The following is an 11,587-nucleotide window of genomic DNA, read 5'->3' on the forward strand; positions in this document are numbered from 1 at the left end:
GACTTCACTTAAGTAATAAAAATGCACTAAAGAACAGTGAGAAATGTTAAAGACAGGTCTCTCGTGTGTGTTTACGTAGATGTGTACAATACACACTACAAACATTACCATGAAGTGCATGAAGCCCGGCTAGGTCACATGCTGAACAATTTTTTTTTTTAAAGAATGCTTTCATAATAGAAATCTTCTGGAACAGGTCTAATATTTACATTACGAAAAAGTATCCATGACAAGCCAATTACTAGAATATGTAAAACAGGGTTTTATAGAACCATGCGTTTATTATGATAGAATTAATTAATAGAATATTGGCATAACATTCTCTTAAACAGGAAACTATTATAGCTATTATAAATTTTACACATCACAGTTCAATCTGCGCCTTAAACCAGTTTCAGTGACCGTCGTACGTTGAAATGTGCACATCTTTAAAATACCTTCGTTCCAATTTGCAAGAGAGAGAGAGAGAGAGAGAGAGAGAGAGAGAGAGAGAGAGAGAGAGAGAGAGAGAGAGAGAGAGAGACTGAAACTCTTTTAACAAAAAGAATGAAATGCCTTTGGCCTAAATTTTATATTTAGTTCAATCCTACAAAACCTTTAAAGTAAGGAAAGGTGCCCCTTCTAACGTGAAGGTTTACCTGCAGTCATTGCAAAAATAAAATAAAATGAAAAAAGTAAAGAAATAACTATTTTATTCGTTACAGTTTACAGTTGCACCATTTGATAAATAGCATTACAATTTTCGAAGAGTACAACGCGAAGAGAACTCCTTGCAAATATAAAATATGAGGCTTAGGACTGAGCGAACTTTAAAATTCTCAAAAATCTGAACAGTTAAGGTCAGACTGGACTGACACAGGAATTCCTTGGGGGTAACATGCAGGTGAATATCCAGGACGTTTTAAATTCTTCCTTGCGCAGTTACTGAATCTCATTATTGTTAAAAAAGATTTACAAGTACTACTGTACTGTAAAAAAAATAAAAAAATAAAAGACAGTTCATCTTTTTTAAACTATTCAGATGCTCGTATGACCTGAGTAATGTTGTTGAGGCTCCTTTTACAAAAGAGTGGAAGTTATCACCTACTTCTGTCTGTCTGTCATCACCCCCCTCTCCCCCTCTCTCTCTCTCTCCCTCTCTCTCTCTCTCTCTAATAACATTGAGAGTAATAGTGAACCACCCTTTTACACTTTTTACACTGTTAGAACAGGAAAATTTAACTCTCTCTCTCTCTCTCTCTCTCTCTCTCTCTCTCTCTCTCTCTCTGTTTTATAACAACTAAAGTAATATAAAACCATCTTTTTGCTCTGTTAAAACATTTTAGGTAATATTGAATAAAAAAAACTTTCTGGAGCAGTACTTTGTACATGTTATGGAAAACTGCTTCTGAGTGTCTAACATTAGACTTCAAAAGAGCAACCAGGGATTGCAGTGAATAATATTCTGAAATTGGATGCAGCCTCAGTGAGATGTGTATTATTGTTATCCTCTCAGAAAAAGAATATAATTTCTACTTGAAATTAAAAGAAAAAAAATTAAAGGGACGCGAAATCGCCTCCAAGTTCAAAATGGGAAAGACAGTCGTAGTCAACTGACTGCAATGGAGAGAGAGATGAAAACCCCACCCATTAAAAGAAGGACCACCAGACGAGTGACAATTCCTCCATTTATTTCGCCTAAGTGCTGACAGGAGGTTGAAATCTTGGGTAATTATTATTACGTTCATTTCTCCTATCCAGACAAACAGCCTTTCTCGAGTTGCTTGAAAGTCCATTAAGTGACATCATTAGATCTTGCTTGCGCATCCCGACCTTCATTCATTCGTCACTTACATTCGGTGACTTGGCTGTTTTGCCCTTGCTAATGGGTTTTGCGCTCTTTGTGGGTTTTAATTCGTTTCGGGGACAAAAGTCATTCGGACAGTGGTTACTTGAAGCTTTTGTGACACCCGAGTGCTCGAAACTGTGGAAATATATCGCAAACAGATAATGAAAATGTCTGCGGGTTTCATCGAAGATGATGCATCTGGGTATTTGGTCATTTGTTTTTTTTTTTTTTTTAATTTATGGCAATACAAAGCAAAAGGATTTTAGGAGAGAGGAAGGTGATGAGCAAACACGATATTGATTTGAATGTGGCGTTCCCTTATCCCCTGAAGATGGGACCGCAAATACCTCAGTTTTTAATAGGCAGCGTGAATCCAATATAATTATCAAGAAAATTAGCTGGATTCTATATATAAGAACAGGTTTTATTTCAAAACACCACCGCTTCATATAGATATATATATACTATATATATATATATATATATATATATATATATATATATATATATATACATAAACAATTTATGATACTTTTTTGTATTTGTTCTTTTCTTTTAGAGGTGTGTATGCGCTTTTTCTGTCTCACTCTTTTGCCTGCAAAATTTGAGCTGGTTTTGAGTTAAGAAAGGGGATAAAGTTATTTTGTACTCTTGCTGTAGAATCATTTATCAATCTATTTTCAATGCTCTTCGCCCACCCATGTAAGTTCAAAGATACGTTTCAGTTCATTTACGACAAGTACATATTTCCATTATATTCAAAAGCGAAGGCACCTATATACCGAGAGAGAGAGAGAGAGAGAGAGAGAGAGAGAGAGAGAGAGAGAGAGAGAGAGAGAGAGAGTCCTCATTATTGGTCTGCTTTAGGTACAGAGCTTTATTGGTAGCTTTTGCTGTACAGAAAGTTAATTTCTTTATTCTTCAACTTATGGATACTAATCACAGGCTACATTCTGAATTTGGCATCATTTCACTCTCAAAACGTTATTGCCTTTTGTACTTAAAAATATAATTTTTCTGTGTTTTTGTGTGTGGTTTGAATGTTTCTGACATTCGTTTCGTTAGCATACGAATTCTTTTATAGATAGCTGACTTCATCCTTATACCCTATAATTTGGGGGGAAACACAAAACGAGTGAAGCACACGGAACTTAATCCCACAGATAATTTCGATTCAGAATAAGGCAAATTGATGGAATGTTTTCAGACTAATATCCAATCTACTCGACCTGGTACCTTAGCTTAGTGCGGATTTTAGGCCCTTTGCTAATGGAACTAACATCAGAAACGTTTAAAACAAATATTAGAAACATGTTGAAATGATACATTGAAGTCCAAAATGCGATAATGGTTTAAAGTAGAATTTTATTCTGATTTTGTTTTTCAGAAACAGTGTTGTTTGTTGGTTGGTTTATATTAAACTGCGTGGTCTTTTACCGTACGAGACTTTGCCGGAAAGTGGTCCATAATCATGGTAATATATTGAATGGTATAGAAAGTTTAATTTACACTTTTGGAATCGACATAGGCAACTAAGGCTTTAAACAGCACGAATCACAGTTATTATATAAAATACGAATGATCATTATCTTTCGTTATCCCTTACTGTAACATCATAGAAAATGAACATAATCATGGACTTTAAAGAAAATGTAAATTTTATGGGTGACTTCATACATTGTAGAAATTTACCGGAATCACAATAGTTTTGGGAATGAAAGGTTTTGAATTCATTGTTCATAATGTACATAGCAGTGAAAGAAAGCGTGCATGGATCTGAAATAAAATCAAACCCAATACCTCAGCCAGATAGCGACTTCCCGAGTATTCTAGTAGCGGTTGTGCGAGTAGGACATGTTTGTAAAGTGCAAGTGCCGATATTGCGCAATGTTCAAAATGTGTACGAAGAAGAGGAAGGAAAAAGAGAAAAGTACTGTAGCAATTAAATCGAGCAGAGGAAAAATCAGACTTTCATACAAACATTATCTCATAATTATTGAAGCAGCACGTAGAGATGGAAAACTAGAGAAAGTACTAGATGAGGACGAGTCAATCTAAATCGAGGATTTGGATTGACTCCACTACAGATGTTCATGTATTGACAAATACACACCCAAACTTCGGAGTGACAATTGCAAGAGGCCTGAACAAAGACCACACAAAAAAACTCATTGAAGATGACCTTGAAGAAATAAAAGTAGACAGATATTAACAAAGTTGATTCAGGATTCGGCTCAGAAATCTAGTGATGTAATGATCAACATGGATGAAATTCATAACAAAATTGACATTGTTGATAAATATGTAAAGACCATGACAAACATAGACAAAAGTTATGCTAAATTACTAAAGACAAAAGAAAACTGCTAAAGATTCTTTAGACCTGAAATGAAGTGAAGCATATAAGCTATTTGAACCTAGAACAACTAGATTATACAACAAAATATCGCCTGAAGTCTGAAGTGAAGATCATACAAGAAGAAAGTAAATTTTAAAAAGACTCAAGACTCGCCTATTCTGAACGAGCTACAATACTGACGAGAAAACGCTAAAAGAATATGATAAAAATTAGGACGCAACTTATTTTGAAAAAGTACAAGGGCCCGCCAGGGAGGGAATCATCCCTGTGGAGGGTTATACATAAAACCAAACAAAGTGAAAGTGAAGTACACAACAAGTGAGGATGTTATCATTATCGGTCTGCAGTATCACACAGTAGGAGGAAGAGGCTGTTGTCCATTGAAGGCATATTTTTCTTACAGAGAGATCCACGAAACTTCTCCAGGCACTCCTCTGCCTCAAGATACATTCTATTTACTCAAAACCACCAGCACTTCCTATGGCACCAATTTCCAATGTTTAGAGCTTAGTACTACAAGTTTTCCTTTACAAGAAGGTGTTTTCAGAAGATATTAGGTGGGCTGCTAGGCCTATGCCTACTTCAACCCCACAGAAAAATGATAGGTCTTGCTATCTTATGAGATACTAACCAGCTCCAAAGTTCCTTAATTTTACTGATGTTATGTAATGTATGCACAAGTTTGTTTCATTTCATTACTTTATTGAATAATAGCCCATGTAGTATCTCATTGTTTTTGCTTATTTCAAACAGTTATGCATTTGTTTCTTTTCCTTCTCAAGAGTTCGGCTGTATTGTTTGTGTTGCCAAAACTGTCGTACTAAAAAACCTCACATTTTATTTGTTTTTTAGTGAAATACGATATTATTGGCCATTAGGATTTTTGGAAATTATATTTCTAATCATTTTTATTCGTTTATATTAAAATAATTTTTTATTGGGCTTTTCGGAAAGTAAAGACAATAGTCCTTTTATGTCAATGCTCGGCTGACAAGACGATATTCTTGCAGGGGAACAGGCCTAAATTAGGAATGGAAGAAAGTTGTAACCGTTAAAAGTTAAAAGTCCACATTTAAAGTTTCAATGTAATATTGCCACTATAGTCAATTTTAGTTTTATTTGATCTTACCTTGTTTTTCTTTTGGCTGTAAATGATCTTATATCAAAAGCGTTCAAATTTGTGGTTATCTAGTTTTCATTTTACCTAATAACTGTCAAAGTAATTCCCGTAGCTCCCATGACTACCCATAATAGCTAATGCGTTAGTATATATTTCCTAATTATACCATTTATTAAACAGAGAGAAATTTTAAATATGACTCCTAGAATCACAGAGAATATCTTATGTATTCGCTATAAGTTGCCAATTACAGTGTTTTCATTCTTTTGCTAAAAGAAAGCTTTAAGTATTGGGGTTTTTGGCTTGCATATAGGGTTAGAGAATATATTGAATATATTTGTTTAGAAATACCATACATTCCAAACGTGTTTATTCCATTTTCTGCGTAATTATTTCGGTGTAATTTTATTATCATTTTAGGTGTTTCCCACTTAACGATGTCTACACTTCATTTTACAAGAAGACTTTACAAATGGGTCCAGAAATATGCATTTTCTTTGTAAATTCCAACATCTTAGTGTGTAATATTTATGAAAATTTAATCATATACAATACAATGCATTTATCTTTTCGGTTTAATAATTTCCAAATATAACATCTTATTTTACTTTTCACCTCACGTCAACTTTTAGTTGTTGTCAGGACTGCTAGGTTTACCAGACGTCTGTAGCAAAAGACCTTTAACATTTATCATTGTTAATTGATTTACACATTACTAGTAATTACTATATATAAAACGTAAGTCTCCTTGTATTTTTGTCCTATTTTTAGCTATACATATAATAAATTTTTTATTTGTACTAAAATTTTAAAGCTTAGACAATAGTTACGCATTACAAAAGTCATGAATTTTAATAGTTGCCATGTCCTTTTTATTTGTTTTTATTTATTTGGGCAATTTTTTTCACATCAATGAAAACTCTTTTAAGTCAGAGAGAATTAGAATACATTTTAAAACTTTACATTATATTATTTTCGTTAATTGCTTACATTTTACATAAAATCGGAGATTTAATCGTAGCTGTAAACAAAATAGTTGTCAGTTACTACTATTTAAAGCTTTTTTGTAGTTATTTTAGCTGTCGACAGTGGCGTTTTGTTGTTAGGTCAGGCAGTGCTGCCAGTACAGGGAAATTTTTAAGCCAACTGGGAGGCAGGGAGGAAAATGCAAAAATCTTGAAAACAGGGAATTTCTAAGACGACAACAGGGAATTTTTTAATATTAAGGGAAAATCTTCAAAAATTACAATTAGCATAAGTAAAATGCTAAATCATTATTACAGGATTACTAACTTATTTTATTCAAAGATATGCACATTTTTCCTACAGTATATCAAGAAAATACCTGCTAGTCCATTGCCCCTTTAACAAGTCATTTCCACAATCTAGTTCCTCAGATAAATGTAATTGTCTTAGATAAAGGAATGGCGTTTGTTAAGAAACACTTCCCTAAAGTTGGAGAGAGATAAAAGCGCATGGAGCTTTTGGAAAGCAGTGAAGGAAATGAAAATGGCGACGATCCTCCTTTATTTCCTCTCTTAGGAAAATTTCTAACACGTTTGCGGTGTCTCCCACACTCGAGTGCGTATGTGGAGAGGGTGTTTTCACAAATAAATTTAATGAAAACGAAACAGAGAATTTCCTTGAACACTTCAAGTTTGATTGGAATGCTGCACCTAAAAGAACATTTGACGACTCATCATCGTCATCATTTAAAATCACAGAAAAACATACTAACCTTATGGGTGAAGAAATGTATGATGAAAATTAAGTAGTTATACATGGATTTATAGAAGACTTGATGTATGAAAGTTCAAACATTCAAAGGAAAAGGTAAGTGGAACTTCCTATATATAACTAATGTATGAACGGTATTTACACCCAATGCACACACATATATACCCATAGTATGTGTGTACGTGAATGACGGAATTTTTATGCAAAACAGGGAAATTTTTGAGAATGAATTTAGGGAAAATTTCAATCGCGGACTTGGCAGCACTGGTTGGGTGTCAGGAGGACAAAATACCTCGAAAAGAAGCTGTTTTATGTTCGGTAAAATATATGAACTTGTGTTAGCTATTTTGGTGAGTAAATTGACTATTCACTTGAAAGTAGATCTCTTCAGGTACGTTAGAAACTCATAAATGGATATGTTCAAAGATTGTGATTGTAACTGAAGAACACCTTGCAAAACTTGTCACAGAGAAACTCCATGTTTCATACGAAAATTAAATACCTATAACAATATTTAAGTAATTGTCCATTGAAATTCTGAATCGTAAGTCGGCTCCCGTCAGTCGCCGACCGGAAAGGTTAACCCCTCCCCCCACCCCCGGCCATGTCAGGGCACGGCTCCCTAAGTTAAGTTAGGTAGGTAAGATCTTGTTAGGTCAGGACCTAACGGTTAGGTACGAAAGGTTGGGTCTATTTTTTCAAATGCCCTATTTTTGTATGAAGAACCTGGCCCAGTCGACAAGTGGCAATTAGGAGCTCCAAGAGGGCAACTATTGTAGTTTTACCCCAACTTTGCACGTAAACTGGAAGTTGCCGAACCTGGAAGGGTGCTTAAGGCTGAAACCAGGAAACGGTGCTGCTTTGCAAAGCTCGTATCTACACCGTCAAAATATCTACAAACGTTACAAATTCAATAGGCTTGTTACTACTACTGTCAAAAAAAATATCTACACCCGTACAATTCAATTTTGGCTTGTTATCTACGGTCAAAATATCTACAACGTACAAAATTCAATTTTGGCTTGTTTATCTATGGTCAAAATATCTGCAACGTACAAATCAATTTTGGCTTGTTGGATTCTACTGTCAAAAATATCTACAACGTACAAAATCAAATATTCACCGTCAGTTTTGTCTGAATAAAACAATGTTTTTATTTTTTTAAATTATAGCTTATATATATCACATAGAAAGAAACGTAAAATAAAAATAAAGATTCGTTTATTTTCATTTTAGTCTAATATTTACATTATAGTATACAAAATATCATAGAGAACTAGTTAAAATGAAGAATTTAAAACTAAAAATTTTATTTTTATTTTCATTTTAGGTTAAAATCTACATTATATAAAAAAATCAAAATATAAAAAATATTCTAGCGATACACAGCACGCACATCGGCTAAAAATGCTAAAAAGAGGTCAGGAGCTTCTTTTCTCCGCATCCGCCAACACCAGTAGTCAAGGTGAGATTGAAAAGTTCTTTGATTGCAGCCTCTCATTTTTTCAGTATACGAACCTGTGCATCAAGCCATGATCTTTCAATGGCTTGTGTATGTGCTCCAGTGTTAAGATCGACGTAATTCTGCTGATGGTTTACGGTAAAATGACGGAAATTGAGTTGGTTTAAATTAGAGAACGCCGGCCATTCGTCAGAATGAATGATTGAATCTTCAGCGACTTCTCTCTGAATGATTGGTTGAAGTGTCCGGTCTCTTCTTTGAACGTAAAAATATCGGCAGTCCGAACCCTTCTTCAAACCAAACACCCACGGACCGTCTATTCGTCTTCCATGGTCGCGGTTATTGTTCACTTCAGCGTCACTGTCAGTTGAATTGGGAGCTTGGTCACCTTGCAACATTCGACCTCTATTGTATTTTCGCCTTCCTGCAAAGCGTGCTTCATCGATTTGTACGGGTTCTTCTTCAGTACCTATCAATTGACCGCGATTCTGGACAGAAACAATCACTGTACACACTTTGCGGCACATGGTAAACCAATCACATATTGCTTCAGTACCTCTACCAGTTAAACCTTGAACCTGATGGTAGGAGAGGTCTTCTATAAAATAAAACATAAGTTCTAAAATTTGGCAAAGAGAAAGCTTGCAATTTACTTTGTTATTCAAATCTGTGAAGTGAAAAAATGCATTGCCTTTGCGAACGGAACGAGAAGTTTGACATCCACGGTTTCTGCAACGAAGGACGGGCATAAATTCGCTATTTCGAGTGTCCTTCATCTCTCCACTACATCGATGACATGGTGAAACACTTTGTTCTTCATCTGAAAGACCACATCTTCTTAAAAATGCCAGTCTTGGATTCGTCACTGATTTCATTGTTGAATTCCTTTGCGAGCATCTTCAGGGCTTTGCTACTGACTGAAATATTTAAAATGAAATATAGAAGCCTACTAAATATAAAAATTGTAAAGGACTGGTTTATTTTTTTTTAACAAACTATACAGTAATCTATCTCGTTAACTAATTAGGAAATTAGGTAGCAAGCTGGATTGTTACTTTGGACATTAGGTAGCAATCTAGCTTGTTACTTAGGAAATTAGGTAGTTAAATTGTTATAACAAACGACACAACAAGCCTTTCTTGGAAACCAAAGTAGATTCGTGACATGTAGATAACCAGCCAAAGCAGCACCCCAAGAAACAACTTATTTACGGTAGGCTAGTGTAGTTTTTAGCTTGTAGCCTAAGAATTCTGGTAGGCTATAGTAGCTAGGCTTAGATAACTCTGTGTAAGGATAGCCTACCCTACTGCTGCTAGGAACTTGTGACACAATAGGTATACGTATAGGGGAAACAACCGACTGGACTAGCTGATCCAGTTTTCACTGTGTGGATCCACCCTCCGAAACTACTTTAACATGTCCTGACACCGGAGATGGGCACCAGTCACGAGTCATCGGTGGTGAGAGCAGCAGCTTGAGACCTCTACTATCCTTTCAAACTAAGTATTTTCTCCAAAGTTAAAAATTAAGGTCATATTTTAAGATTAAACAGAGGGTAATGAAAGTCTAGCCATGCACAGTGCAAACATACCTCCATGACGCTTTCGAAATTTTTACTTATAACACCAAAAATGATGAAGATTGACGCCATCTTGATGTTTGCGGAGTCACTTGTGTCACTAAACTTTCCATTCCTTGTGCTAAATCCGCACACCACTTTTACCCATAGACGCTGGGGCACTTTCTTCACAACAATCGTCAACAATGATGACGCCCGTCTGGGATCCAAGGAAACTGATGCTTTTTCGGTGGAAAGAAGAAGCGTGCACTATATAATGATTTAAATAAATAGTTAAACAGCAGTATGTGGTTATGAATTGCATAAATCTTTTACATATTCATGATTATTAATTTCAAAATATTCGTTGTTGAAAAAGTAACTAGATTCCTGACTCAAATATCAACAGTTTTGCTGTGAACAGTACGTACAGTGTTGTTCGTGCTCTTCTATTGTTCATTTTACCATCGTCTGCTCCTATCTACTTTAGAAATATCTGTAATTTTTCGGGGTTAATTTGGTTGCAAAAAAGGGATAATAGGCATGAATTAAATTAAACATTTTGAAGTAACAAAGTAAAGTTAAACTAAATAATGAGTAAGGAAAACAATTAAGGGAATAAAGCTTTGCACCTCATAAACAGTGTAGTCGTGTGCTGCCCGCAACTGTGTTTGTGGAGTGAGCGCTTAGGGACCAGGAACAGCAACGTAGTTAAAGTGCAATTTGGAGTAAATTTAGACCAAAATGTGTATAATTACAATCAAATAAACATTGTGGAGTATCAGTTGTGATGGCAGTAAGGATAAAACCACCGATTACAGGTAAAAATGAATTTCAGTTCAAACCATGACATCAGGAATAAGAAGTTTCATACTTTCACTAATATCGACAACAAAATGTTGTTTTATTGTGCTGATTTCAACTACAATCTTGAGTCAGATCAATAAACGTTACAGATATACGCTAACATTGTTCAAATGAGTGCTGGGAAGGCTGGGAAAGATGTTGGATCCTTGGCGGTTATAAACGGCACCTCAGTCTGTGGACACCGTATTGGATTTAAAAACTGCCTTGAAAACATATTTTATGAAGACCTCAAATGCCTATTTTAGTTCGTAATGAACTTTCATATATCACATTATGTTGAAGAAACTTCAATCTTTTGAATGGTATGCTTAAAGATGTAATTCATTCGCTCGGAAAAACTAGTTCAGATATGAGGCGGTACTAAAAACTAGAAAAAATACAACATAAAAAAGGTCGAATATTCATCATTATCTCAAAATTTTTGTTGTTAATCAAACAAGAAACTTATTTTTATTAATATACTGTGCTAAACTATAAAGGATTTTTATCATAGTATGCGTTTTTTAAAAGCGTCGTTAACTCGGAGCGTCGGAAGCGTCAGCGTCGTAACCTCGGAACAAGCGTCGTAACCCAGGACGGATTTTTCCATTGAATATTTAAGAAAAAGCGTCGTAACCTCGGAACGTCGTAAGCCGGAACCGTCGTAACCCGGGGAC

The 11,587-nt window shown here is 35.1% G+C and overlaps 1 pseudogene; it reads right to left on the bottom strand.

Annotated features, from left to right (window-relative positions):
• Positions 1–8,419: 8,419 nt before the first annotated feature.
• LOC135219900 (uncharacterized) lies at positions 8,420–9,381 on the bottom strand (annotated as a pseudogene).
• Positions 9,382–11,587: the final 2,206 nt, after the last annotated feature.

The sequence above is a fragment of the Macrobrachium nipponense genome, chromosome 20 (assembly GCF_015104395.2).
Source record: "Macrobrachium nipponense isolate FS-2020 chromosome 20, ASM1510439v2, whole genome shotgun sequence".
In the NCBI taxonomy this organism is placed as follows: domain Eukaryota; kingdom Metazoa; phylum Arthropoda; class Malacostraca; order Decapoda; family Palaemonidae; genus Macrobrachium; species Macrobrachium nipponense.